Source organism: Amphiura filiformis, chromosome 6 (assembly GCF_039555335.1).
Source record: "Amphiura filiformis chromosome 6, Afil_fr2py, whole genome shotgun sequence".
Lineage (NCBI taxonomy): Eukaryota > Metazoa > Echinodermata > Ophiuroidea > Amphilepidida > Amphiuridae > Amphiura > Amphiura filiformis.
In genome coordinates this window covers 53,827,877-53,852,475 of record NC_092633.1, presented here as the reverse complement: position 1 = coordinate 53,852,475, position 24,599 = coordinate 53,827,877, and the positions used below count along the sequence as shown (strand labels likewise).

At 36.6% G+C, this 24,599-nt stretch overlaps 3 long non-coding RNA genes across 3 annotated transcripts; all 3 read left to right on the top strand.

The window, feature by feature from the left end:
- The first annotated feature begins 785 nt into the window (after positions 1 to 785).
- Positions 786 to 3,127, top strand: LOC140154284 (uncharacterized). Its single transcript, XR_011859294.1, has 3 exons — positions 786 to 885; positions 2,715 to 2,747; positions 2,995 to 3,127. It is a non-coding gene; the product is annotated as an uncharacterized lncRNA (long non-coding RNA).
- A 4,009-nt stretch (positions 3,128 to 7,136) lies between these two features.
- On the top strand, positions 7,137 to 8,304 carry LOC140154283 (uncharacterized). Its single transcript, XR_011859293.1, has 3 exons — positions 7,137 to 7,334; positions 7,873 to 7,957; positions 8,153 to 8,304. It is a non-coding gene; the product is annotated as an uncharacterized lncRNA (long non-coding RNA).
- A 533-nt stretch (positions 8,305 to 8,837) lies between these two features.
- Positions 8,838 to 24,428, top strand: LOC140154282 (uncharacterized). Its single transcript, XR_011859292.1, has 3 exons — positions 8,838 to 8,959; positions 9,237 to 9,374; positions 24,333 to 24,428. It is a non-coding gene; the product is annotated as an uncharacterized lncRNA (long non-coding RNA).
- The last annotated feature ends 171 nt before the right edge of the window (positions 24,429 to 24,599 follow it).

The window sequence follows — 24,599 nt, the reverse complement described above, 5'->3', positions numbered from 1 at the left end:
AGTTTATTCCAGGAGTAACCAAATTTGGATGACGCTTGTGACGAATGATATGAAAGCATTGCGAGGGTTTGTCATCTATTTAGAGCAGTTTAATCAAACAGGTATTGTACATACACAGATTTGCTGTTGAATTATTAAGGTCTATGTTTACAATACTGGCTAATATTTTCGAATTTCGTAAGGAAGAAAACTAAAATAACTTTATCATTCAGTTTCAGGAGCGTAAAGAATGTCTTTGTGGAATTAAATGAAATGTTGAAAATTAAGAGAAGTTTGTGTATCGAAAAACTCAAACATTACCCATTGGAAGCGGTAAACATGGTAAAGGTAAAAAGCAGTAAATGCAGTTTTATTTCCTTGTAGATACTGCATTGTAGTTCGAGAACAGACCAAATGGCAGTATCTGCTATGGTATTTGACTTACATAAGCTATAGACGAATCCAATTTCACGCATTCCTACACCTCAATGGCAGCCATAGCTGGGTCCCCGTCGGCTCCATCTCACCTAAAATGTGAAATGATGCGGCCTTGGAGGGTATTTTAAACTGCATTTTATCACCCGTGTTACACGTATTTTAAGCGGCTTTAATCCACCCAATTGGGCAGTCACAACACTAGTTTGGTGCTGCGGGGACCCAATAATGGCCGACCAAATCCTGACCATGACTTGGCTCGTTGGATTCGTCTATAAGCTATCTGCGTTTATACTTCGGAGGACAGTTTTTCTCAATCACCTTTGTCTTTTAATCCTAATACAGAAACAGGCGTTGTTTGTACGGACTTCGGGTTTACATGCCCGGATGGATTTTGTGTGGAATGGGCTGCTGTGTGTGATGGGATTCATGATTGCTCAGACTGGCAATGGGGCGATGAATTCCTTTGTGGTATAGTATGAGCATGGAGTTACTATAAGAATATTTAATTAAATTTGACAATCTGCAAGTGTATGCCGATATTGAAAATAACACCACTGGTGGCGGTACAATATCACCCAACATAGTTGACACGTCTCCCAAACCAGACATTGTTTTATATTGGCCAGCAGACAAGCAAGTTATTTTCTTTGAATTGTCGGTGCCATTTGAGCCGAACATAGTTAGAGTTCATTGTATCAAAACGATCGATACTCTTCCCTTGTTTCCGACATTACCGACGCTGGGTATGATTGCTCGTTAATTGCTGTCGAAGTCGGCTTTAGAGGTTTAATCGACACTGTTACGAGTCGTGTTTTATATTGGCTAGCAGACAAGCAAGTTATTTTCTTTGAATTGTCGGTGCCATTTGATCAATATAATCACTCTTTATCTATTTAGTACTTAGCCAGCATTCTTCTTCTTGGTGATCATAAAGTTCTTGCAATGTTCTGGACGACTGATGTAATATATCCTTATTCATTTGTCCAGCGAAAATCAGCGAAGTTCAGTGAATGCTTGCGTTTATAAATATCCTTGCGTATGAAATCCTCACACAAAAATGGCGTTGCTTTCTCCAAACTCCTATCTCTTTGCGCTGTTCTCCAAACGCTTAAATCTTTGCGCTGCTTTCTCCACACTTCACTCCTTGCGCTGCTTTCCCCAAACTTAACTCCTTGCGCTGCTTTCTCCAAACTTGGTGCTATTTCCACCTTTCACACAATATCTTCAGGAAGCAGGACTGCGATGCAGTTGTCCCCACTTATTTTGACAGCTGTGTTGTATCAAAAACCATAGATCATCATATTTGGATAATCTATGCATGAACCAGACTTCAGGGAGTCGACAGAAGAATTTATATTCCTTTCTTGGATGAAGTACGTTCTTTGACGTATTCTAGATCTTCTCCGACAACACTGGCAGGTAGTAGTGCATTGACTACTTAAATTAATTCTGGTTCGCAATTTCCTTTCTTTGAAGCAATTGGACTGTAAGCATATTAGCTAGCTAGCCCAGATCAACACTATAAACTGTGAATAATTGTGTTTACATTTTCTTAATCAAGCAGTGGGAAATCCCAAATATTAATAGCCAAATGTGATCTTGGAAATTCCCAAGCCTTAATTATAACATTAACCTTTCACATGACATCATTTCCTGAGGGGAATCCCGTGATGTCATCTTCACTTTACAACCTCAGGGGGGTTTCCAAATATTCCAAATTAGATATGATTCAATTTGTTTTGCTCAATTTAAGAGGGGAATTCCCCAAAAATGTCATCACTCATGCAATTTTGTAAACAAAGATAAATAATCAAATGAAATTACTCAGGGCACATCACAACACCGACAACAAAAATAGGCTGACTCGTTTGTCAAAACATAGACCATTAAATAGTCTATGGTCAAAACAACTAAACATCCCCACCAACTTCGAGGAATTGAAAGATCCAATGTCCAAGTCTATTCTCACGTCATCCTACATGTATTCAATCTTTAATTCCAGACATGAGCCAAAATGGAATGTCCAAAAAGTCATTGAATTGTTTTCTTCCCGCCATAATGTATTTCCTCAATGTATTTCTTATTTGCTGTTTGTAATTGTGCTTTTCCTTGCCTGAGATCGCTATGGATCTTAGTTGTTCTTGGGGTTTGTTTTCTTCTATTGGATAATAAGGATGACTGAGTTAATAAAATTCGTCTCTACTGCTTTATCTTAATTATGTTTTAACTTTTCATATCGTGTTGTAGGTGAACGTACATTAAATTACTGATATACTATTACTTTTTGTCTGTTTTAGAGTGTGAATCGCTTCGGGCCATGACTTTGCCAGGTAAGTTTAATAATGTTTCACTCAATATCGAAGTAAATAAGTACGTGAGCCTCTGGTAACTTGTCTGCATCGATTAACAGCAGTATGTTATGCAAGGAATTCATTACGATGTCATTATGTTATTTCAGAATTTTAAAGCAAATTTTTGATTTCTGTTTTTAGGGTTATGTTTGCGCGCTCTTTTGTAACAATATTTTATATTCGATCATTAAATCATTTCAAAGTGTATTTTTGTTCATCTTCAAAGATGTGTGTCCACTCCCACTCGGAATAGAGGAAGGCATAATTACAGATGAACATCTTTATGCTTCGAGTTCTGCTAGCGAACTTTATGGTGCCAATTTTGGAAGGCTGCATAATGAGTCTTACTGGAGGGCAGCGGATAGTAATGAAATGCAATGGTTTCAGGTAGTGCACCTTTTTTGTGTATCCCTAAAATAAGTTTTGTGAATATGTGAATGCTTGACAAAATTATCATACGATTTTTGAGGAGCAATGCTTTAGGTTTGCAATTGTTTCGCTAGGTATTTTGTGCATCGATTAATAAAGTTTACTTGTTACTGTTAGTAGAAATGGAAGTGATAACGCAAATCATTGGCTGTGTATTTAATGGATTCAATTGTCTTATACATTAGATTTCATTTGACGAGCGTGTCATTGTTAGTGCATTGTTGATACAGGGATCAGGAGACGACGACGACGACAATGGAAGCTTCATCGAAAGCTTTCAAATATCATACAGTACTAGTGGTATCTTCTGGGATACTTACACATCAAGTTTGCTGGAAACAGACGCGGTAAGTTTCGAAAAAGCATTTGATATTAAAGCAATCGTTACTTAAGGATGTTCCAATCCCGGGGGGGGGTCACTCCCATTGTGGCCTGTACACCATCCGCGATAATCAACTTTTGAAAAGCACCCTAAACAAGGATTTAACCCTTGGCTAAAACGACACCCTAAACAGGGATTTCATTCCTAACATCAAATTTCATACCCTAAATTTCATTTCCGCGTATTTAGCAATTGCAATTTTGCTACCCTTTTTTTTTCCAGTTTTTCTTGTTTTTGCCACCCTAAACGCGATATGCGCGTATCGTGCCTACCCACGAAAACGACCCTTTTTACGCGTTTTCATTATCGCGGATGGTGTACAGGCCACAATGGGAGTGACCCCCCCCCCCCGGGGGTCCAATGAAGGTTTTGGGTGTAAAAATAAGTTTTTGCGCACACAAATTCGGGCTAGTTCTTGGAAGTTATATATTTTGTTGTCATTACCGTCTTTCATAAATGCGTTTTATTCTGTAGATATTACGAGCAAACACGGACCCAATATGTCCACAACCTGTGGTGCTAGTACCGCCAATTCAGGCGCGTAAACTGAAGATTCATCCTGTTACATGGCACAACTCAATTGCAATGCGGCTGGAATTGTTGGGCTGTGTCGACAATGGTAGGTCAGGGTAACTAAAAACACGTTGTAAGTGATTACTACAATATGCTTACGACAGTAGCGTAGCCATCGGGGGGGAGGGGGCAGAGTGCCCCATGACGAAAAATGAAAGAAAAAAGTGCCCCTCTGACAAAAAAAAGAGAAAATCAGCAGAGCAAAGGAAAAGAAAAAGGGCAAGGAGCCCTTTTCTACCAAAATTCAGCTACACGCGTACATCATCCCAAAAAAGCCTTTTGTCTCTATATATTTTGTATGATGCAACTGTAATTTTTTTTATTTGTCTGTGCCCACGAAATTTTATTTTGCCTCCCCCCCGACCAAAAAAGCTGGCTACGCCTCTGGCTTACGATATTCTTGCGTTCTGTTGACAATGATCACAACCAAAATACATTATTATAATTGACGTACACATTGGCTCTTCATGCAACAAAATTAAGTTAAAGGCAGAATAATATTTCACAATTTCCAAATGAAATTTATGTTCAGTATATTATTTGAGACAGTCACTGTGAACCACAATGGTCTCATTTCTACGACAACGTTCAATAGCCTAAATCCAACAATATATCATTGACCTCCCATAAGATTTGCGGTTAGACCTGAGATGTCGTCACGCTGATGCGCACATTGGTTATCAAATCACTGCGCATTGTAAGTCGGCGTGACGTCCAATGACGACATCTCAGGTATAAACGCAAAGAATTATGAGATTTACCGAAAAGTTCAATTACAATATTGACATCATCTTCTGGAGTATGAAGTTTTGTACCTTGTGTACTCACAAGCCTATTTGTCTCAGGGTAGGATTCATCGGCTGTTATTGTAGGATAAAATTACTGACCTGACAGATTTAAGCATGTTTGAGATCCTAGTAGGTACGTATTTGCTCAATTTTACTTATATACAGATTGTGACAATATTGCTGGTCTATCGACAAATGCTATTCCTAACGAATTCTTAACAGCATCTAGCTTTTTACACGATATCAACAGCATAACAAGTGCGCGAGTAAGACCGTGGACACCATCTGCAACAGGGTGGATACCAGCTATTGACGACAGAAAACCGTGGCTTGAAGTGGGTTTCGAAAAAGCTTTTGATATTAAAGCAATTGTTACTCAAGGATGTTCCAATGAAGATTTTTGGGTGAAGAGTTTTTCAATACAATACTCAGTTGGAGACGACGATTTGGTAAAGTATATGGATTATGTTTCTGGAAAGTCAACAGTAAGTGGGGACTATATGAAGGCTGAGGGCCCTATCTATACAGGTGTATACACCTGTATAGAGTTGCGTCCCTGAATGATGCTTCTTTGCCTTATATGCTTTGTCTTGGACCATATTGATGCAAAGTGTCCTTGGACCTTAATTGTAAAAACCTTTACGGAGATAATCATATATAATCATTATATAAGTAAAAATTTGTTCTATAAGCAGCAATATCACTCACTTATTATGTTCTGTTTAAGCAGTGTCGCCGTTACCGGAAAGTCTTAGAACTACATTCAGGATTATTACTTGAAAGTTACGAAGGGTACATCCAGGTAAAATTATAATCTCTGATTTCATTAATGTTATTTTGAAGGTGTTTACTGGTAATAGCAATCGTAATGGGTTACTTAGAAACACCTTTGACACTGGATTGACTACAAAGAAGATCAGAATATACCCAGAAACTTGGAATCGTGGAGTTTGTCTCAGGGTAGAATTCATCGGCTGTTATCGTAGTGGTAAGTCAACTTTGTAATGAACATTAATACTGCAGTGGAACAATTAAGAACAGTTCGAAGTATAATATTGAACTTCAAGAAGCCCAGGACTTCATCATAAACGCCTCAGTGGGTGCACCTCATTCAAACCACAACTACAAGCACCTAATATACTACTAATGTTCTCTTATACCAATTATTACAGATGAATCTGTTTGTGGTATAGGACATCCGGCGTGCGACTTAACCAGACAATGTACAATGCCAATGGCCAAGATATCTTCTGTGCGCTACCCCAATGCATACTACCGAAAGGCTACATGTTCCTGGCAGATCTCCGTTGATACTGGATCCTTCATAGAACTAAGATTTCTTGACTTTGATATTGTCTCGCGACACCAATGCTCACTCAGTGCAAGCAGTCTTACGGTATATGATGGCACGTCCGAAAAAGCAGATGTTCTTGGGATGTACTGTAACCAGGCTGAACCACTGAATGAAATAAGAAGCAGTTTCAATAACATGTTTCTTAAGTTTGGATCTGGAACAGACGACCCTGGTAGAGGATTTATAGCCGAATATCAAGCCAAGAGATTTGAATTGAACAACACATTTGGAAATATGTCAGGTACAAGTATTAGTATTATTGATAAAGTTTTTCCAGACATAAGCGTAAATATGAGGTTACAATAAAATGTATGTAATATTCCCGTAATATTTCCTCGCTTTTCAAGGAAAAGTAACACTTGTTTAGTCAAACAAACAGTACCTGTAGTTACCTGTAGTATACCCCATATAACCAGATGCCTCCTGAAGATCCCCTCCTAGTGACTAGATGACCGCACTATGTAATTCATGAAAGTATCAGGCTATAAAACGTGTTTATGTTTATGTAACGTGAAAATGAAGATTTGTTCAAGACCACGGTAACATAATAATAATGGATACTTCCAGCAGATTACTAGAAATCGGTTTGCAATTCCAAGGTTATTTTGCATAACACGGCTGTAAATAGGTCCGCCTTTTTTGTATGGAATACCTCTTTGGAGCTTTTAGTATGAAATAAATGAACTACAATGTTTGTCAGTGTATGAATAAGGCGGACTTCAAAGCATGGGTTAACTAGATTATTATCTCGATATACACTCTAGCTAGGAACATGTATGTCAAGAGAGTACACTACACACTGTTATAGAAGAATATTGTTCTTATTTCAGATTCCCATTGCCCTTCAACGTGGACAGCATTCAATGGCAATTGCTACAGACTTTTCAAGCATGAAGATTTCATCCGATGGACTTCAGCTGAGGAAGTCTGCCTGGGATATGGAGCTCATCTGGCAAGCATACGCGATAATGACGACATGAGATTTATTCACTGGATGCTAATTGAGAATGAAGTCGCTAGACAATCTCAAACGTACATAGGTTAGACCACGGGTTTTAAGGTTAATTTTCAAATAAAAACCATATTTTGATTAACACAACTATTAGTATTAAAGTTAGATTAGGTTATAAATCTTTTCAACTGGACTTACTGTTTTTGTTGACTACAGTATCACGTCATATCATCAGGCCTAGTGATGTGAATTGGCTCTGTGTTATTGACCTGTGACGTCACGGTGGTAGGAGTGACGTCACACTGGAGTCGCCGAGGAGATGGTTGGTTCGTAACTCCGTGACAAGTTGTGGCGTAGTCCTTCTCCGCGATTCAAAGTTGGCTCCTCCCTGCGAACATACGCCACAACTTGTCACAGAGTTACGAACCAACCATCAGGAAAATTTCCAGTTGAAAAGATTGATAATCTAACTTTATTCAACTACCTGGATGATTGAGAATATTCATAGATAAACTCTCAGTATTATTACCAACATGCAAGTGCCGAATTATTGTTCAGTAAATCAACGAGAAACACTTATAAATGTTTGCAGATACTTTTATTATAGTCTTATATTTATGTGTCAGGTCTAACATTATATGAGGACCAGAGTATACACCGCTGGACGGATGGGCGACCACTGAGCTATACTGATTGGCTGGCACCAAATACGTATGTTTATGAATAGGTTGTTCTCATTAAAATGGTTCATTGCAAATAATTATTTAAATATTTTAACAATTCAATGCCGCATTATACAATGTTATTTGAAAACAACATTCAAACTGTTTTCAAACATTTGTCAAGTTTGTGTGTCCCGCATTTCACTCACTAATATCAATTTTTATCATGATAAATTATTAAAAGCGAAGATGAATGGCCACTTCGCCAGCCCGATGGTGGAAAACTTGAAGCTTGTACAGTCATTATATTAGCCAATCTGCATTCCACAAACCACTGGAACGACGTGCCTTGTTCTTCAAATGAAGCTTCGCAGTTCTTTTGCAGCATGCCCGAAACCACTGGTAAATGTTTTTGTTTTTGATTATTCTATAGTTATCTAAATATTTTAAAAAATCATGAGCCTTTTCAAACTGAGTATAGCTAATGTTAACAATCATTATGAAAAATACCGCTGTTTATATGGTTCCAGTGTTACTGTTGCAACGTTTATACCTACAATAATATAAAAAGAGCTACATCAAATCTTAGACTTATATTTATCTTGCCCATATTGCTTTCTTTATGATAGGTAATGATATTGTGGCTTTATCCAGTGTGTCGACAGAGCGAGGTATGTAAATAAATCGTTATCATTTTAAAAATGCAAAAATTGGTCAGCACTTGAATTATTTCACGTAATATCAGTCATTTATTTTAAAACCAAATTGTCAGTATATGATTACAATATACATCTCCACAAAACAAGGAAAACACATTTTAAGGAACAACATTACCATGAATGCGCGACATACTTTAATAATTATTTGTTACCTTGACATATCTTTTTGAATTATCTTCCCCGTAATGACATTTATACAGGTCCCTTGTATTGCCCAGATAACATGTTCAGATGCAAATCAGAAGAATGTATACATAAGACATTTGTCTGTGATGACGCCATGGATTGCATGGATGCAAGTGATGAAATTGGTTGCTTGGTCGCTTCAAATGGTAAATAAATATGTATGTCATAAAATGATTATCGTTAACCACGTCATATCATAATAATGTGTTTACTAAAGCTGCAAAAAGGATTTTTAAAAAGTCAAAAGAGCAGATGGCTTATATATAAGCATTTATAGCCAAACTGCAGATTGATATTGCTATTGTGTATCAGGAAGTGTATGTATGTGGGGTGTACGGGTGTAGATGTGAGCTCAAATTGTGACGTTCAAATGCAGAAATTGTTGAAGGCAGAGGTAACGTATGTGTTATTCTTTCCATATAGGAATTCTACCGCATGATGTTCGTGGTACCTGTTCCCCAGGTAGAGTGCGTTGTGAAACGACTAGCCAATGTATACCAGTCTCATTTGTATGTGATTTCCTTTCTCATTGTGAAGATAAATCAGATGAGCGGAATTGTGGTAGGACATATTTTTGTTTATTTTGCTCTGGCTGAATTTACATCCATTCGATGACGCTGAGCATTGAGCGATTGATTTTTGACCAATGAAGCAGAGCACCTGCAACGTAAAGCGCAATGTCGAAATTCAAACGCTCAAAAGTGGTTTTGAAAGAGCCATAAAGTTGTATGATGTGGTTTGCACTATTTTTTCCATGTTAAAAAAAGAATTATATGCTAGGCATTTCCTCTTTGTCATTTGTGTATTAATTATCATCACCATCATCATCTGTCATCGTCATCAACATCATCAACATCATCATCATCATCATCATCGTCATCGTCGTCGTCGTCGTCGACGACGACGTCGCCGTCATCATCATCATCATCATCATTACTGATTACTAGCAACACGTACATCACCACACCAACAAAAATATAATCAGATCAATCAATTTATTTACTGTAAGTCCTCAGAGAAAATTAATATACAAATATTTAAAAACATGTTTTATTACAACGTATCTAATTGCAATTACAAACACAACTGCTAAATTAAGCTGAAATTAAACTATTAAGGGCTGGGGTATGAACGTTTGGACAGTATTTATTGTGGGACATTAGAGCACATCAGACATATCGAATTGCATTCTGAATACGAAGAATGTCATTCTGATATCAAATAATTTTGATTTTTTGAAATTCGCAATTTAATACACATTTTATGGGAAATCATTAAAATTGATATTTTTGATATTTAACAGTACTTGAAGTAAACTTTATAAATCTGATGATTTATACTTAAAGTGTATGTAGGTGGGATGAAAAGCCGACGATCAATTGAAAATTTTGACCTTTCGTATTGAAGATATGGAATTTTTTTCCCAAAACACCAAAAAAAATTAGGTCTTTTTGGGAAAAAATCCATATCTTCAATATTAAAGGTCAAAATTTTCAATTGACTGTCGGCTTTTCCTCCCTGCTACATACACTTTAAGAATATGTCATTAGATTTATATAATTTACTTCGAGGACTGTTATATATCAAAATTTGAAAAATATCAAATTTTTATAATTTGTCATAAAATTTGTATTATATTGTGATTTTCAAAAATGAAAATTATTTGATATCAGAAAGACATGCTTCGTAATCAGAATGCAATTCGATAGGTCTGAGGTGCTCTCATGTCCCACAAAAAATACTGTCGAAACGCAATAAACGCTCATTTTAGATCCCTTAAAGTCTATTTTGAAAACAAATATTGTTGGCAATGAAAAACGCGGTACAAACCACATTAGATCACGAAATTATTCGACTTTAAGTGAAGCGAGAATTATTTTGGAAAATTCGCATTGTTCATATTGTTCATATCATGACATCACTGTAGTTTCAATGACAACGCTGTTTCTCGCTGACAGTTGGTTTTTGCGGAATATCAATTTTAAAAGACTTATTTTCTCAAAAAACCAGTAATTTTCATTGTCCTCATAATTTTAGTTTTAGTTTAGATTTTAGTTGTCCAATGCTGTGATGTTGTCCGAGCAATATTATATGCCCTTTAAACTTAGTTGCGAAATTTTACCAGGCAGGCTACTTTCAATAAGTAATGAAATGAAAGTCACGTGAAAGCCCCTACTTGAGCAAGAGGTACCCTTTGTTCTCATACAGCCCAATGGTGTGATTGAGTATCCGAAAGCACAAAAGATGTACAGTTATTTACCGCCCTCCTTGTTTCAGGCACATCATTACCCATAACAACGTGAAGTGGCTGCCAGGTATAGGTCCATGTCTATCTAACTGAGTCAACTATTCGCAGTTTATTTTGTTATCACGGTTATAGGCCTATTCAATAAAGTCAAATGGAATTTTTTTATATCACGAATATCCATTTTAAAAGCCAGGGAAGGTGAGGGAGTGAAGGAGGGAGAAGAAAGGCGATCGAGAGGGGAGGGGATCAAGACAAAAATAAAAAGAAAGAAAGAGGGAAGGGAGAAGGAAAATAATGAATGAATTAACTTATAATGATTCTTATAGAAACTAAACGCATTACAGCACTAGGCAGCCATTCGATGATGCCAAAGCCTTTATGTGTTACGTAATTGAAACGCCCAATAAGATGTATTTCACACCTGACAAACACTAATTACCCAATTTTGAAAACTGGACACTGAATGTAAACCCTCATGAATATTGATTGGCAACATTTGCCAATATGTCAGCGCTCTAATCAGACACAATAGAACAATAAACCCTGCAGTGCATTGGTCATTAGCGGTCTGAGTGAACCTTGACAGTTTGATAAACTTATCTGCCCTGCAAATAAAATATATTTGAGTAAAGGTTTTGGTAACGCTTTGTAAAATAAACTGATAATAAATACATTTGGATTTGTAAGATCAATGTACAAAACAATTGAAGCAACCACTGTGCAACCGGACTGAAAATGGCTGAAGGTGGCTCCAGTGTAACACAGCAAGAATATCGCCCAACTAAAGTGATTTTGTGGGCTCTACCAAGGACTCTCAGCACAGTCTTTGCAAAAGTCATAAGCAACATAGAGAACTCTGCCATTTACATCGAGATATTTAAAGACGCCTATTATAATTCAATTCAAATGCCGCAACAGCATTATGTGAATAAGGAAAAAGCTTCAAGATTGACCAATTCTGGACGGTTTCATAATGCAATTCCGGATGAGAAGATCACATTCCCGTGGTTAAAGGATACCTACGAAGGCGACTTTTCGGGAAAGCGTTTGGTATTCTGCAAAGATCTGGCATATTCCGTGTACAATCAATTTCATATGCTTCCTGTCGGTGTACAACATACCTTTCTTATACGAGATCCGTATAAACTATACCCAACAAGAAAGAGGTTGGCTATGCGCTATCTCAATCTCGACCCTGAAAGTACTTCGTTTTCAGACATACCCTACCCATTCAGACACCCCAAATTCATGTACGGCGAAATGTGGGAATTGTACCAATACGTCTGCAAAACATTTGAGCAGAATCCGATGATTATAGATGCCGACGATATGCAACTCAACCCGTCCTCTATTTTCAAACAGTACTGTGATAATATCAATGTCCCTTATTCTGATGATCTTCTCAGCTTGAAGAGTGATGGCAATTTTATGGAAGATTGGCATGGTTCAGAAACGACTTTGTACTCGTCGTTGCTGGTAGATACGGGAGGTTACTATGATAAGGCTGGTGGAAGCAATGGGATTTTGAAAGCTCAGAAAGCACCTGATCGACGCGAGCTTAGTGATGATGTTCTTGAGCAGCTAGATGGTGGGTACAAGTATTATCAGATGCTCTATGAGCACCGCATACGGCCATAAATCCATAATCGGACATTGTTTGTCATTTTAGCGCCTGAAAGAATGACTCCAGATATCTGAAATAATACCAGATTATCTACGAGTGTCGCATACGACTATGAACTGATAAAGTTGGTTATTTCCGTTTCTGAAAGAATGACTATAGATATCAGCGTCTGCAATAATACCAGATACTCCACGAGCGTCACATACGACTATGATCTGATAATGTTTGTCATTTCAACTTCTGGAAGAATGACTATAGATATCAGCGTTTGAAATAATACCAGATTTTCTACGAGCGTCGCATAGGACTATTATCTGATAACACTTACACATGCCTGCTTTGCTGCTATGGAGTGCCCCAGGGATCGGTTCTTGGACCAATTTTCTATGAACATCTACTTGAAAACTATTGACACATGTTATTTAAGTTAAATTCTCAAAATGAAAAAGCTCTGGTTTGGAATCGGATCCAGCATGTTATACATTGACGTTTGGATTACTAATAAAAATAACTTGAAAGATGATAATTCGCTTTTTATTTATATTCGATCACTGTCCATTCTTGTATGCGTAATTTGGCAGTAATATTTGACAACACTTAACTAAATGAAGAGTCTCCTGGCACTCTCATTCATGTGTTTATCACATCAAGACATGGTACTGGAAACGCTCTTTGTGGTTATCAATTTCACTAAGAGTTCACATTTTCATGAGTTCTATAAAAACAGCCGTTTTCATGATTCTGTGGACACACAAAAAAAAACACATGTGAAATTATTAAGATATATTGACCTTTTTTCTTGGTAGTTAAGTTGAAAGGATCATTTTCATCGTATATTTTAGGAGAAATATTATAGAATATTTAGCCGACAATCAATTTTGCCTATACTTTTCTTTATATTTGCAATTTACCAAAACCTCCAATTACACGGAGCTGTTTGACGGTTTGTTTGAGCGCTTTTACAGCGACACGAAAAAAGGTCCGGTTAGGGGAGGAGGGTTACATCTACTCCCTCTTCATTTGGTAGACGAGGGGTAACCATAGGAACTGAATAAATGATTAAATGACTTAAATAAATAATGCATTTAAAAAATTGTTTTCCATGTCTTTGCTTTTTAATTATTAATGACACATTTGTGATATTACGTAAAGCAGAGGCAGAATCTTTCTTCCAATTCATCAACAACAAACACCCACATATCAAATTCACGTGTGAGCCAGAAGCAAACGGACATCTTGCCTTTGATACAAAAATCACTAGGAAACAAAGTGGTTCACTGGACATCACAATTTACCGGAAACCTACACACACCGACCAATATCTTCACTTCAACTCTCATCATCATATCACTCATAAAGCTAATACCGCTGTCACTGATCCCGAAGAAAGGAAAAGGAAATTGAACATATCAAGGGTGCGCTTGGAAATTGTGGGTACCGTCAGTGGGCTTTCGACCTTTCCACCAGTCGAAATAAACACCCCACACAAAATTTCAACCCTCCGGCGCCACCATCTGACCTCCCTCAACCAAGCAATCACCCTACCCTTTCTGGACGGCATCTCGCAAAAACTTCAGCGTATATTCAAAACCTACGGGGTAATCACCAGCTTCAAAACCCACAAGACTCTTCGCAAAATCCTGGTGTCACCTAAGGACCCAGTTCCAATTGAAAAACGATGTGGTTGCATATACCAGATTAACTGCACCAAATGCACAAAATCTTACATCGGACAGTCTGGAAGACAACTGGGACAGAGACTTAAAGAACATAAGTCCACTGCCCCCAGCAGGACACCATCTGCCGTGTCTGAACACAGTACTGATACCAATCACCAAATTGACTGGGATAATGTAAAGGTTTTGAATCGTGAAGACAGAGAATACCCCCGCCTGGTGTGGGAGGCCCTTCAAATCAGAAAACACACTCCATCGCTCAACCGTGATCAAGGACTTGAGCTCCCTTCATTATATATTGCCCTAATCCGATCAATAGAAAGGACATCAAAGGTCGAGAGCAGGACATTCAACTCCATTAGTTCATCATTGGAGGCCTCCTGATGAGGATGTGTGTTGTACACATTGTTACGAGTCGTACTTGACTCAAGGCCAAAATCACCTTTTACCCGAACTCACACAGTTAGCAGCCTGCACAACCGATTCTTTTGTTTGGCAAGGCTCACTCAGTCATTTAATGAGGCAATACAAACGATCGAATTTGGTGTTGAAATGAGCTAAATTTTTAGTTACACCTTTTCGATGTAAAATTAATTTTCTCGGCCAAATGAAAAGCAATCATTTTCATTTTTTCAGTAAATGTCAGGAAAAATTGTAGTGCTTGATACTGTATTTTTTTTTTTTTCAAATTCTAGTGTTAAACTTAGGCGTGAAATTTAGTCATTCAGTGTAAGATTTTCGATTTTTATAGGCTTAAACTCTGTCCGCGAGCCTTTTTTTGGATCAACCTTTTAGCTTTTCAAAGTAAGATAGTTCGCTAATGAAGGATTTTTCCCAACTTTCTAACGCACATCACCGTGAGCGATATATCATAGTTTTGTCAGAATTTGCGTTTTCATTTCACTATTTTAACTGCCGGCTGACCATTTTTCAAAATCAACGAGTGAAATCTAAGGCTAATACTAGTAGGTATGTCACAGTGGCTGCACAATAATTCTGCTACACTGTGCATGCAAGCATAACAGTGAATTGAAAAGGGCGCGCTTCAAATTTGGCCAATTTTAGAAAACATCCATGTCGATAAATGAATTTCTTCATATGCTTCATTTATCCAAATTGTTTAAATTTTTAATATATGGTGTGTGAAGCCTTTCCGAGGCTAACATCGGGTCCTTAAATAAAAATATTGTTTTGTTTAAGAGCTACTGCCTGTTTTTATGGATTTTGAAGATCGCTCATAAATCAGTAAATATAGGCCTATTGAAGTAAAGGAACTACCACCATTTAGCTGAAATACTAATCTTTCTTAGCATGTAAATTAATTCCGTCGACAACGAATGAAACACTTCCCTAAAACTAGTTGAAGCAAAACATTAATCAATGATATTTTTAGGGAGTAATTTTCCAAACCACAATAGCTCTAAGCCATTGTGCGTGTCCAAGGCCATACTATTTTTGTATACGCGGTACAGTAAAATGGCTTTTGCTTTTACCGATTATCCTCCCATGTTAATCCAGATGACAAAATGTTAATTTAAAGTCTCATTGCAACTGAATTTTAATTTTTACTTTTCGGACTTGGCTTTGAGTAATGGTGACACATACCATGTTTACAGTAAAAATGAAAATTATATTCCAGACACCGTCAAAATGTCAAACTTTTTATTTTTTGTATTGTTTTTAAATAATTAACTGCAGTTCATTTATTCAACCTCATAACAGGATCATACTTAAAAATTTATGATGAATGAACAGACGTTCATTAAATATTGAAAAAAAACCTAAAATTACTCATGCCTAATTTGCATAATAATATCATAAATACATAATTAGCTGTAATTACCTAATTTGCATAATTAATTACTTTTTGTGTATTTTTTGTTATCAATTGAAAGAACTTTGTATACATATGTGTGCGAAAAAACCCGCATCTTTATATCATGTACGGTTTTCTACTGGCATCAATTTTGCATATTAATTAGCTGAACTTAGTCATTTGTGGAGATTTAATTTGTCTGCAGATTGGCCGAAATTGCTAAAATAGTATATTTGGTTAATTTATTATAATTATTCAATGATAGATTTTTAATTTTGTTTTCTGTAACGAAGTCAGGAAAGATATGCATTTAACATGTGATATTTAAATTAACGCTGCTTTTTCAAGCAAGCGTCCAAATATACCTTCAAAATCTTAAAATGTGCCAATTTTGTCATTACAGCCATTTGTGGCAGGATTTCATTCCATCTACGAGCATCTTTAAATTGACACTACGTCACAATGCATTGACCGATTTCAATTCTGTTTTTTGATTTTTGATGCTTTAATAAAGCTCAATAATGTAGGAACATTAAATAACATGTTCTGCTGCGATTATTTTTGAGGTGATATGCCTAATACTAGCATTGTGGATCGATATCCCTGGGTTTAATAGGAATACCGGCATGGCTACAGTGTTGCTAGAACTTCAATATAGCAAAGAAATTCCCAGGCCTATAGCGCTCCTACTGATCATGTTTAACCAGAACACTCAATTGGGGATTTGGGCTACCAAATCGCTGGTCGGGCAATTTGCTTTCAATGGAAAATTGACCTGGATAAACAACAAAGGAAATATCGACTATTTCTGTTGGTTGCTCTCGAGATAAAAGTACTGAGTTAGACATTTTCGGAGTACGAAGGGAAAAAAGGGTAAAATAAAAACGGAAATTCTAACAAAACTATAATATATAGACCCACACGATGTGCTTTACAGAGGTGGGAAATATCTTTCTTTAGCAAACTATATTAGTTTGAGACGCTAAAAATGAATTCCGTAAAAAGCTCGCGTGCGAACTGAAGGCCTATAAAAATCAAAAATATCACACTAAAAGACACAATTTGATGCTTAATTTTAACACCAGGATTTGTAAAAAAAATTTATATCCAAGCACCAAGTTTTTAACTGACATTACTGAAGAAAAAAAAATTGCTTTATATTTGACCGAGAAAATTAATTTCATAGCAAAAAGGTGTATCTCTGAATTGTGCTGATTTTAACATGTATCGATCGACTTTCAGCGCGACTAAGCATTTCTAAAGAATCGGTTGTCCAGGCTGCTAACTGCACACGAATACACAACACAAATACACTGTTTGGTTAAGCTAACAAAATCTAAGTCTTTAATTGAAAGTAATATATGATTGGTACAATATACAACAAAAATGCACATACAAAAATAATCACACAATCACAATAATGTTTTAACTTATTAGTACTTAGCCAGCAGTCTTCTTCTTGAAGATAACAAAGTTCTTGCAATGTTCTGGACGGCTGATATATATCCTTAATCACTTGTCATAGGGCCTGCACTTTGGCTCGACATTTGAAAGGGGCGTGAATTCATTTTTGGATACGCCCCTATTATAATTAGGTAATACTCATTCCCTATGAGCGTGTTTATAGTGAGCCAGATTATGCGGTATTTAGCTGGACTGCCACGCAGTCTATATTTGTTTATGTTTTACTAACCATTGCAAATCTAGACTACGCGGTAGTTTAGCTAAATAACGGAAAGATTGTCTCACTATAAACACGCTCTATGTATATATACATGTACCACATGTAGTAAATCTGTCTGCTTTGTCTGCATTGTGCCGTTCTTAAGCACATAGTTTTAACTAACACATAGAGCGTGTTTATAGTGAGCCAGATTATGCGGTATTTAGCTGGACTGCCACGCAGTCTATATTTGTTTATGTTTTACTAACCATTGCAAATCTAGACTACGCGGTAGTTTAGCTAAATAACGGAAAGATTGTCTCACTATAAACACGCTCTAATAGTTTTAAAAACACGATTTCATCAAACATTATAACAATAGCTCTTTTACAGTGTGCAATCATCCCGGGCAATAATTGGGCAATAATAGAGGATGTGCGTGAAATTATTGATTGGCTCCATACAAAGGATTTGAACCGGTGTCCTTCACCGTAATCATGGCGCAATGCAGTGCATTCAATCAAACGTTGTCGTCAACCTGTTTGATCGTATAGTGCATTTGTTATGTGTGTGAGACGAGCTGTCGCGGTAGATTGCAATAGCTTGTAATCATGGTTTTGTTGAATGAATTTGAGTACTCCGCCATATTTACAGTATGATACGTCATAATCTAGGTGATTATTTGCATTGGATGTCTTGAATACGCTGGCGAAGTTGTGTAATAATCGGATTAATGCTATAACAGTAGGTAAATACAAGTTTTGAATATATCGCGTTGCAAAGCCCCATTCAGTGATCCCAGCGAAAGTGGGAAAAAAAATCAAATTGTTACTTTCATAAATTTTTTTAATGAAAAAAATTGGCAAAAAACCCAAGAAAACGGCAGTATCGACGAAGTTGAAGCCCCATTCAAATACATGTAGCTATATACTGTCAGTATATAAATTACAGATTCACGTAAATGCATTATTTTTGTCTTAAATAGGCCTACTCGGCTTTCGGCTGAATCACTAGCAGAAGATACCAAATTGATGTTTTATGACCTTTGGTCAGGGTTCAATTCACGCCGAGTGTCCGTGACAGGTTTGACTCTGCTTCAGTGGTCATGAAAGAATTCAAAAGATAACCTCTGCCCCAACAATCCCAAGCAATTGTCTGAAACTGCTCTTCGGATGATGTATCATAAGAACTCAGTCGTCAAATGATGATAGTCATATAATGACCAAAAGATTATTACTGACTATATCATTGAAGACTGAGTTCCGCAGTCTAGTACAAAATCTGAATTTTGATGATTTTTACGATCGTCTGGATGAAAAAACCACTGAATGGGCCATTAGTACCCTCCTCTCCTTACCCTGGCAATATGAATAAAAGAAAAATAAAGAAAAAAATTAAATAAAACAAGAAAAAAAAAGTCAAAGAAAAGAAACAATAAAAGAAAAACAAATATGAAAAGTTCGAACAATATTGGGTTTATAAAATTAATGTGACCGTGATAATTTGTTGGCAATTTTCCTATGGGATTTTTAAAATTTTGCAATCGATTGGGGTGCGGGCACGTGCCCCCCCATGCCCCTATGACGCTACGTCAATGCCCAGAACAAAATATAAATTTCTGACATGATCGTGCTCTGGGTCTGAACTGTTTCCGTTTGAAATCTTGATGGCAAATTGGACAAAAGAAGCACATGGTTCTACTTGACCTCCTGAAACTTCCGGGCATTCCGGGGAGGGGTAAATCAAGGTCACATGGGGGTCAAATTTTCAGAGTGCTCCAACTATGCCAAGTAATATATCAAAATACTCGTATGGTCATGAGGATTCCAAAAATGTATAGTTTGTTATGCGTCAGACCTTTCTACAGTACAACAGCAACTTTGTGACCTCTTTTGTTCGACAGAAAATGTATACGGGTTGGTGAACACGGGTTACGTAACACAATGTTGAAATTTTAGCCGGCAAACGCTTTTTATCAAAATAGCTCCAGAAATGGAAGACACGGGTCGTATATTGCTCCATTTATGTACCCTGACCACAGATAAGATATCAAACATTTGTGTAAAGCAACAAATAACGTGTAAAAGTTGAATTAAATGGGAAAAAAGAAGCTTGAACATGTCCAAAGTAGCTCGGAAAATGAGAAAAATTGCATGTCACGAACACAAAAATGTTCATATCATCCAGCAAGAAAAAGCGTCGGAATCAAAAATGGGTGTCATGTTATAGAATAACTAAAGTTAGCTTGCCTGAAAATTTCATCACTTTAGGTTGGGGTAGGCCTATATTTCTAGTCGCATATTGAACATGTTGAAATGTTTATCTTTGTGCGTGACTACTGTCACGCCATATATTGTACGGGCGATGTTTTTCCTGCAATGAAACTTTCATTGTCAATTGTCCATTGTTGGTTATTTAGCTTGAAAATAATACTCCCAACGTTCAAACAATTTTAAAAGTCAGCATAAAGGTTTGTGTTACAATATTTGGACAGTGTTAATTCATTCCAGAAATAGAATACACGAGTGGGAATAACATTGCTATTATTGTCACCGAATTAATCATATCTCTGGTATGGCTTAGTGGTAAATACATGTATTTGGAAGTTCGATCTTGGTTCGAACCCCGCAAGCACCTCTCTTTGATTTTCGATTTGATTTTAACTCATATTTTTAAATCCTGGTTTTCATATTTTTATTAAAGCCATAATATACGATTTCGGGCAAATTTGAAGTTTTGTTATTCCAAAAATTATAACAATATTTATAATATTAGTAAATAACTGTCAGGAAGGTTTTCACGTTACATTTGAAGCAGAAGTAGCGAGATAAAAATGAAAAGAAAACACTTAATATCTTGACCGCTTAACTGTGGTGTTCTATGGGGGACTAGTCTTAATAAGACATCAAAGTTAGTTGCTCTATCTGGACAACGAACTTGGCTGATTCCAATTAGGTGTAATCCGAGGTGTAAGTTGGACATTGTGTAAAAATTACAAATATGCCAAAATATTAGGTTTGAAATTCGTGCATCTCATGATTTAATATGTATGCATAAAAGCTCATAAAATATGTTGCCGATAGGGGAGGGGTTTAGTCCAATTAAAAATCGTGAAAATCTGTGTTGACGTTCCTTTATTTGATAGGCCTATATATATTCTTGAACTTTTAAAAATTACTTAAGTTTGACATGCTTTATTTGATTATTTCATATTGAAAGCTACTGAACTTAAATGCGTTTTTTTGTAAAAAAGATATGAACTCGAATGTACGATTAGGCTTAAACATACGTTTCTGTGTCATCCACATCTCTCATACCACATTATTAAAATATTATTTTGTAATATTAATATTGGTATCTCAATTGTAAATTATTTGGCATTACATTGTTACTAATTACAAAATGTTTTTTCTATATCATGTTATTTATATGTATGTGTGTTGAGATGAAAATAAAACTGAACTGAACTAAACTGAAATAAATCATGAAAAAAGTGGGCCTTCAAGCTGACATTCATTAGGCCTATATTATTAAAGACAAAAGGGAGAGGAAAAAAGAAAAGAAAAAACGAACTGAAAAATTCCACATAATCGATAAAATAACACGGGAATCGAACTCACAACCTTCCGCACTGCACACCTTCGCTCTGTCCACAAGCCATCGCAACTTGTTCGGGCAAAGGGTATTCTTTTGCTATCTTATTTCTCGTTCAACATGTTCAAGGATCTCACTCAACAACAATCTTTTCAAAACTGCTTGTACTTCAAAAACGTTAAATGAGATGATACTACCTTCTTTGACGACTACAATATTTTGTTACACAATAGAGTATTTTGCATAACAATAGACGTTTTTAATTGCTATATTAATCAATATAACATGTATAATAGACAGCGCCGGCTGGGATCCATTTCGTGAAGCATCGTGACACTTGCAACGTGCGCTTACGACACGAGGACTCAAAGAACGCAACTTTTCAACCTACGACTAGGTTATTCCACCGCTCATTTTCGCTGAAATTTTAATACAAGCTGTGGTTAATTAATGTTCATCATAACAGAAGAGCATTAGACCGGCGTTTCCTCAAAGCTGTAGATATGACCATTTTTGTTATCGTGACATGCATTTTCTCTAATTTTTTAGGCTACTTCGCGCACCAAAAGCATTCATTTTTTCCACAATAATTCAACTTTTACACGTTATTCTTTGCCTTATACTAATGTTTCATATCTTATCTATGGGCTCAATATGGAAATGAAGGGAGAAACGACTCGTGTATTCCATTTTTTTGATGTTTTCTGAAAAACCGTATTTGCCACCTGATTTTCAACATTGCGTTACGTAACAGCAGAGGTCACGCCGGTAAAAATTACCGGAAGTGAGCTAAGTTGCTATCGTACTGAATAGGGCGCTTGCACGGAAGATCATAAGTTCAAATCATCCTCCAGATAAGACATATGCAAATGCATGGAGTACAATACCAATCACCTGCATTAGCATATCTTATGGAGCTTGTCTGGAGGATGATTTGAACTAATGACCATTCGTGCAAGCACTCTATTTGACATAACTTTAGAAATATTTGAATAGGGCAACATGAGTAAATAATAAGAAAACAAACATCACGCCCTCGATGCAACTCGCATGTAATCGAAGGCCATAAAAGATAACCTGATAACAATAGCTTGACAATAGCTATCTATAATCCGTTTCGAGTCTCTTCATACACAGTCCCTGGTCAAATGCATACTGTGTGTATATTTGTTCCCGGGTATAGTCAATGCAGTCAAGCAAACATGTATTACATTTTGAAAAGGCTATAGTGTATCACAGGCATGTATTGAATGGCCAGTCATACAGGAATTAATCAACTTGCAGTGACTGGTTGTTCCTTTGTTACCACATGTCAGTCTTCTATTGGTTTTTGACCATCGTATCACAGTGATGGCCAATCACAGGCGAAGTAATCAAATATCAGTGACTGTTGCCTTTGTTACCACATGTCAGTCATCTTGTGATTATTGGACCATGTAAACCTGCAAAAAACGAGCCAAAGTGCAGGCCCTATGCCTGCGAAAATCAGCGAAGTCCATTGTACAGTTGCATTTATAAATCCTTGCATATGAACTCCTCACACGAAAATGGTGCTGCTTTCTCCCAAAATACTTAACTCCTTGCGTCGTTCTCCAAACACGTTTATAACTCCTTGCGCAGTTCTCCAAATACTAAACTCCTTGCGCAGTACTCTTACTTTGAATCAGTTATCAGCATGACGACGAAAATCACAATAAATCCCTCCTTTTTGTGATGTCTCCACACTATCTTCTCCGTTCAGCGGCGCGGCTAAATATTTAAATATAACACCGTCGCTATAATTCCAAGGCTGATTCAATATTCAACTGTAAATATTTTGCTGCATTAAAGCCATGTTATAACATTTTCAAACAAAAAAGATTAGCATTTATTTGCCATAAAATGTTAGCTTTTACTATCAGATATATCCCTTTTATTTTTGAGCCGAACAACTACGGCAAAGCAAAGAAAATTGGAATTTACTACCAGCGCACATGTCGCCAATACGTACCACTCCTTCGGTCATGTTGTGGTACGACCCTTTGTTGTGTATATCACCGTCCCGCACGCCGTGTACGTACTGTGTGTTATGAACATCGTGTATGCGTTCGACTCATAATTCCATCGTAATAATATTAAGCGCCGGTTCCGGCGTTTTATTCAAAATCTCGGATTTTGACAAAACTACAGCACCTAGAGTCTTGATTTTTGCAGGGTATATTGGTTTAATAAAGTACAATTTAATCGTGTAAAAAAGGAATTTAAAAAATCAGTGAGGGCGTCTTCCTCAGCAAATGTTATAATATGGCTTTAAATACACGCACAGCTTACTGCTTCATAATAATCAAATGTCTGTGTAATAAACATGTTGACATTTGCTTTTATAGCAACCAAAACCCACATCTATTAATAGCCACTCTGTCATATTACAACACTTCCTGTGGGTAATGCCCAAATCTTGTCCATTTCACAATCCGAGGGATTTTCCCAGATTATTAATAAAGAGAATCTTCTAGAGATGAAGAGGGGTTTCCCCAAACGATCTAAAATTAGATGTAATTCGATTTGTTTTGATCACTTGATGAATGAAAGGGAATCCCCCTAAAACATGCTATAACACACAAACTCTTGCATGATTACTTGTCTCATTTTTCTCATGACATACTTTCAACTTGTAAACAAAGTTAAATAATTAAATTAAATTAAATTACTGAGGGTACATCACAACATCGAAATATTGAGGTAACTATCTCAATATATGTTTGTGTTGAATGACACTTTAAATCTACTTTGCTTGATTATCTACCAACACGTATGAGCATAGACAGTAAATAACTTGTTATTCATTTGACTTCTATCTTGCATCTTACCATCTCTATCATTTTATATTGTGTTGCTACCTTTTCTATATGTTTGTAGATTATTTGCCATGTACAGAAGAAGAGTTTACTTGTCTAAATGGGCAATGTATTGACAGCAAAGGGCACTGTAATATCGTTGTGAGTTGTCTTGATGGCTCGGACGAGATTGATTGTGGTAAGTAAACTGAAGAGTGGAAAATCCCTTTTACCACAACTTATCGTATAGGTAGTGACGTGATTTCGTGAAGTTGCAAACTTGCAGTTTAATTTGGATTACATCCCTTCAGACATACTTCCTTCAACAATGATGCCATGTTCGTTTACT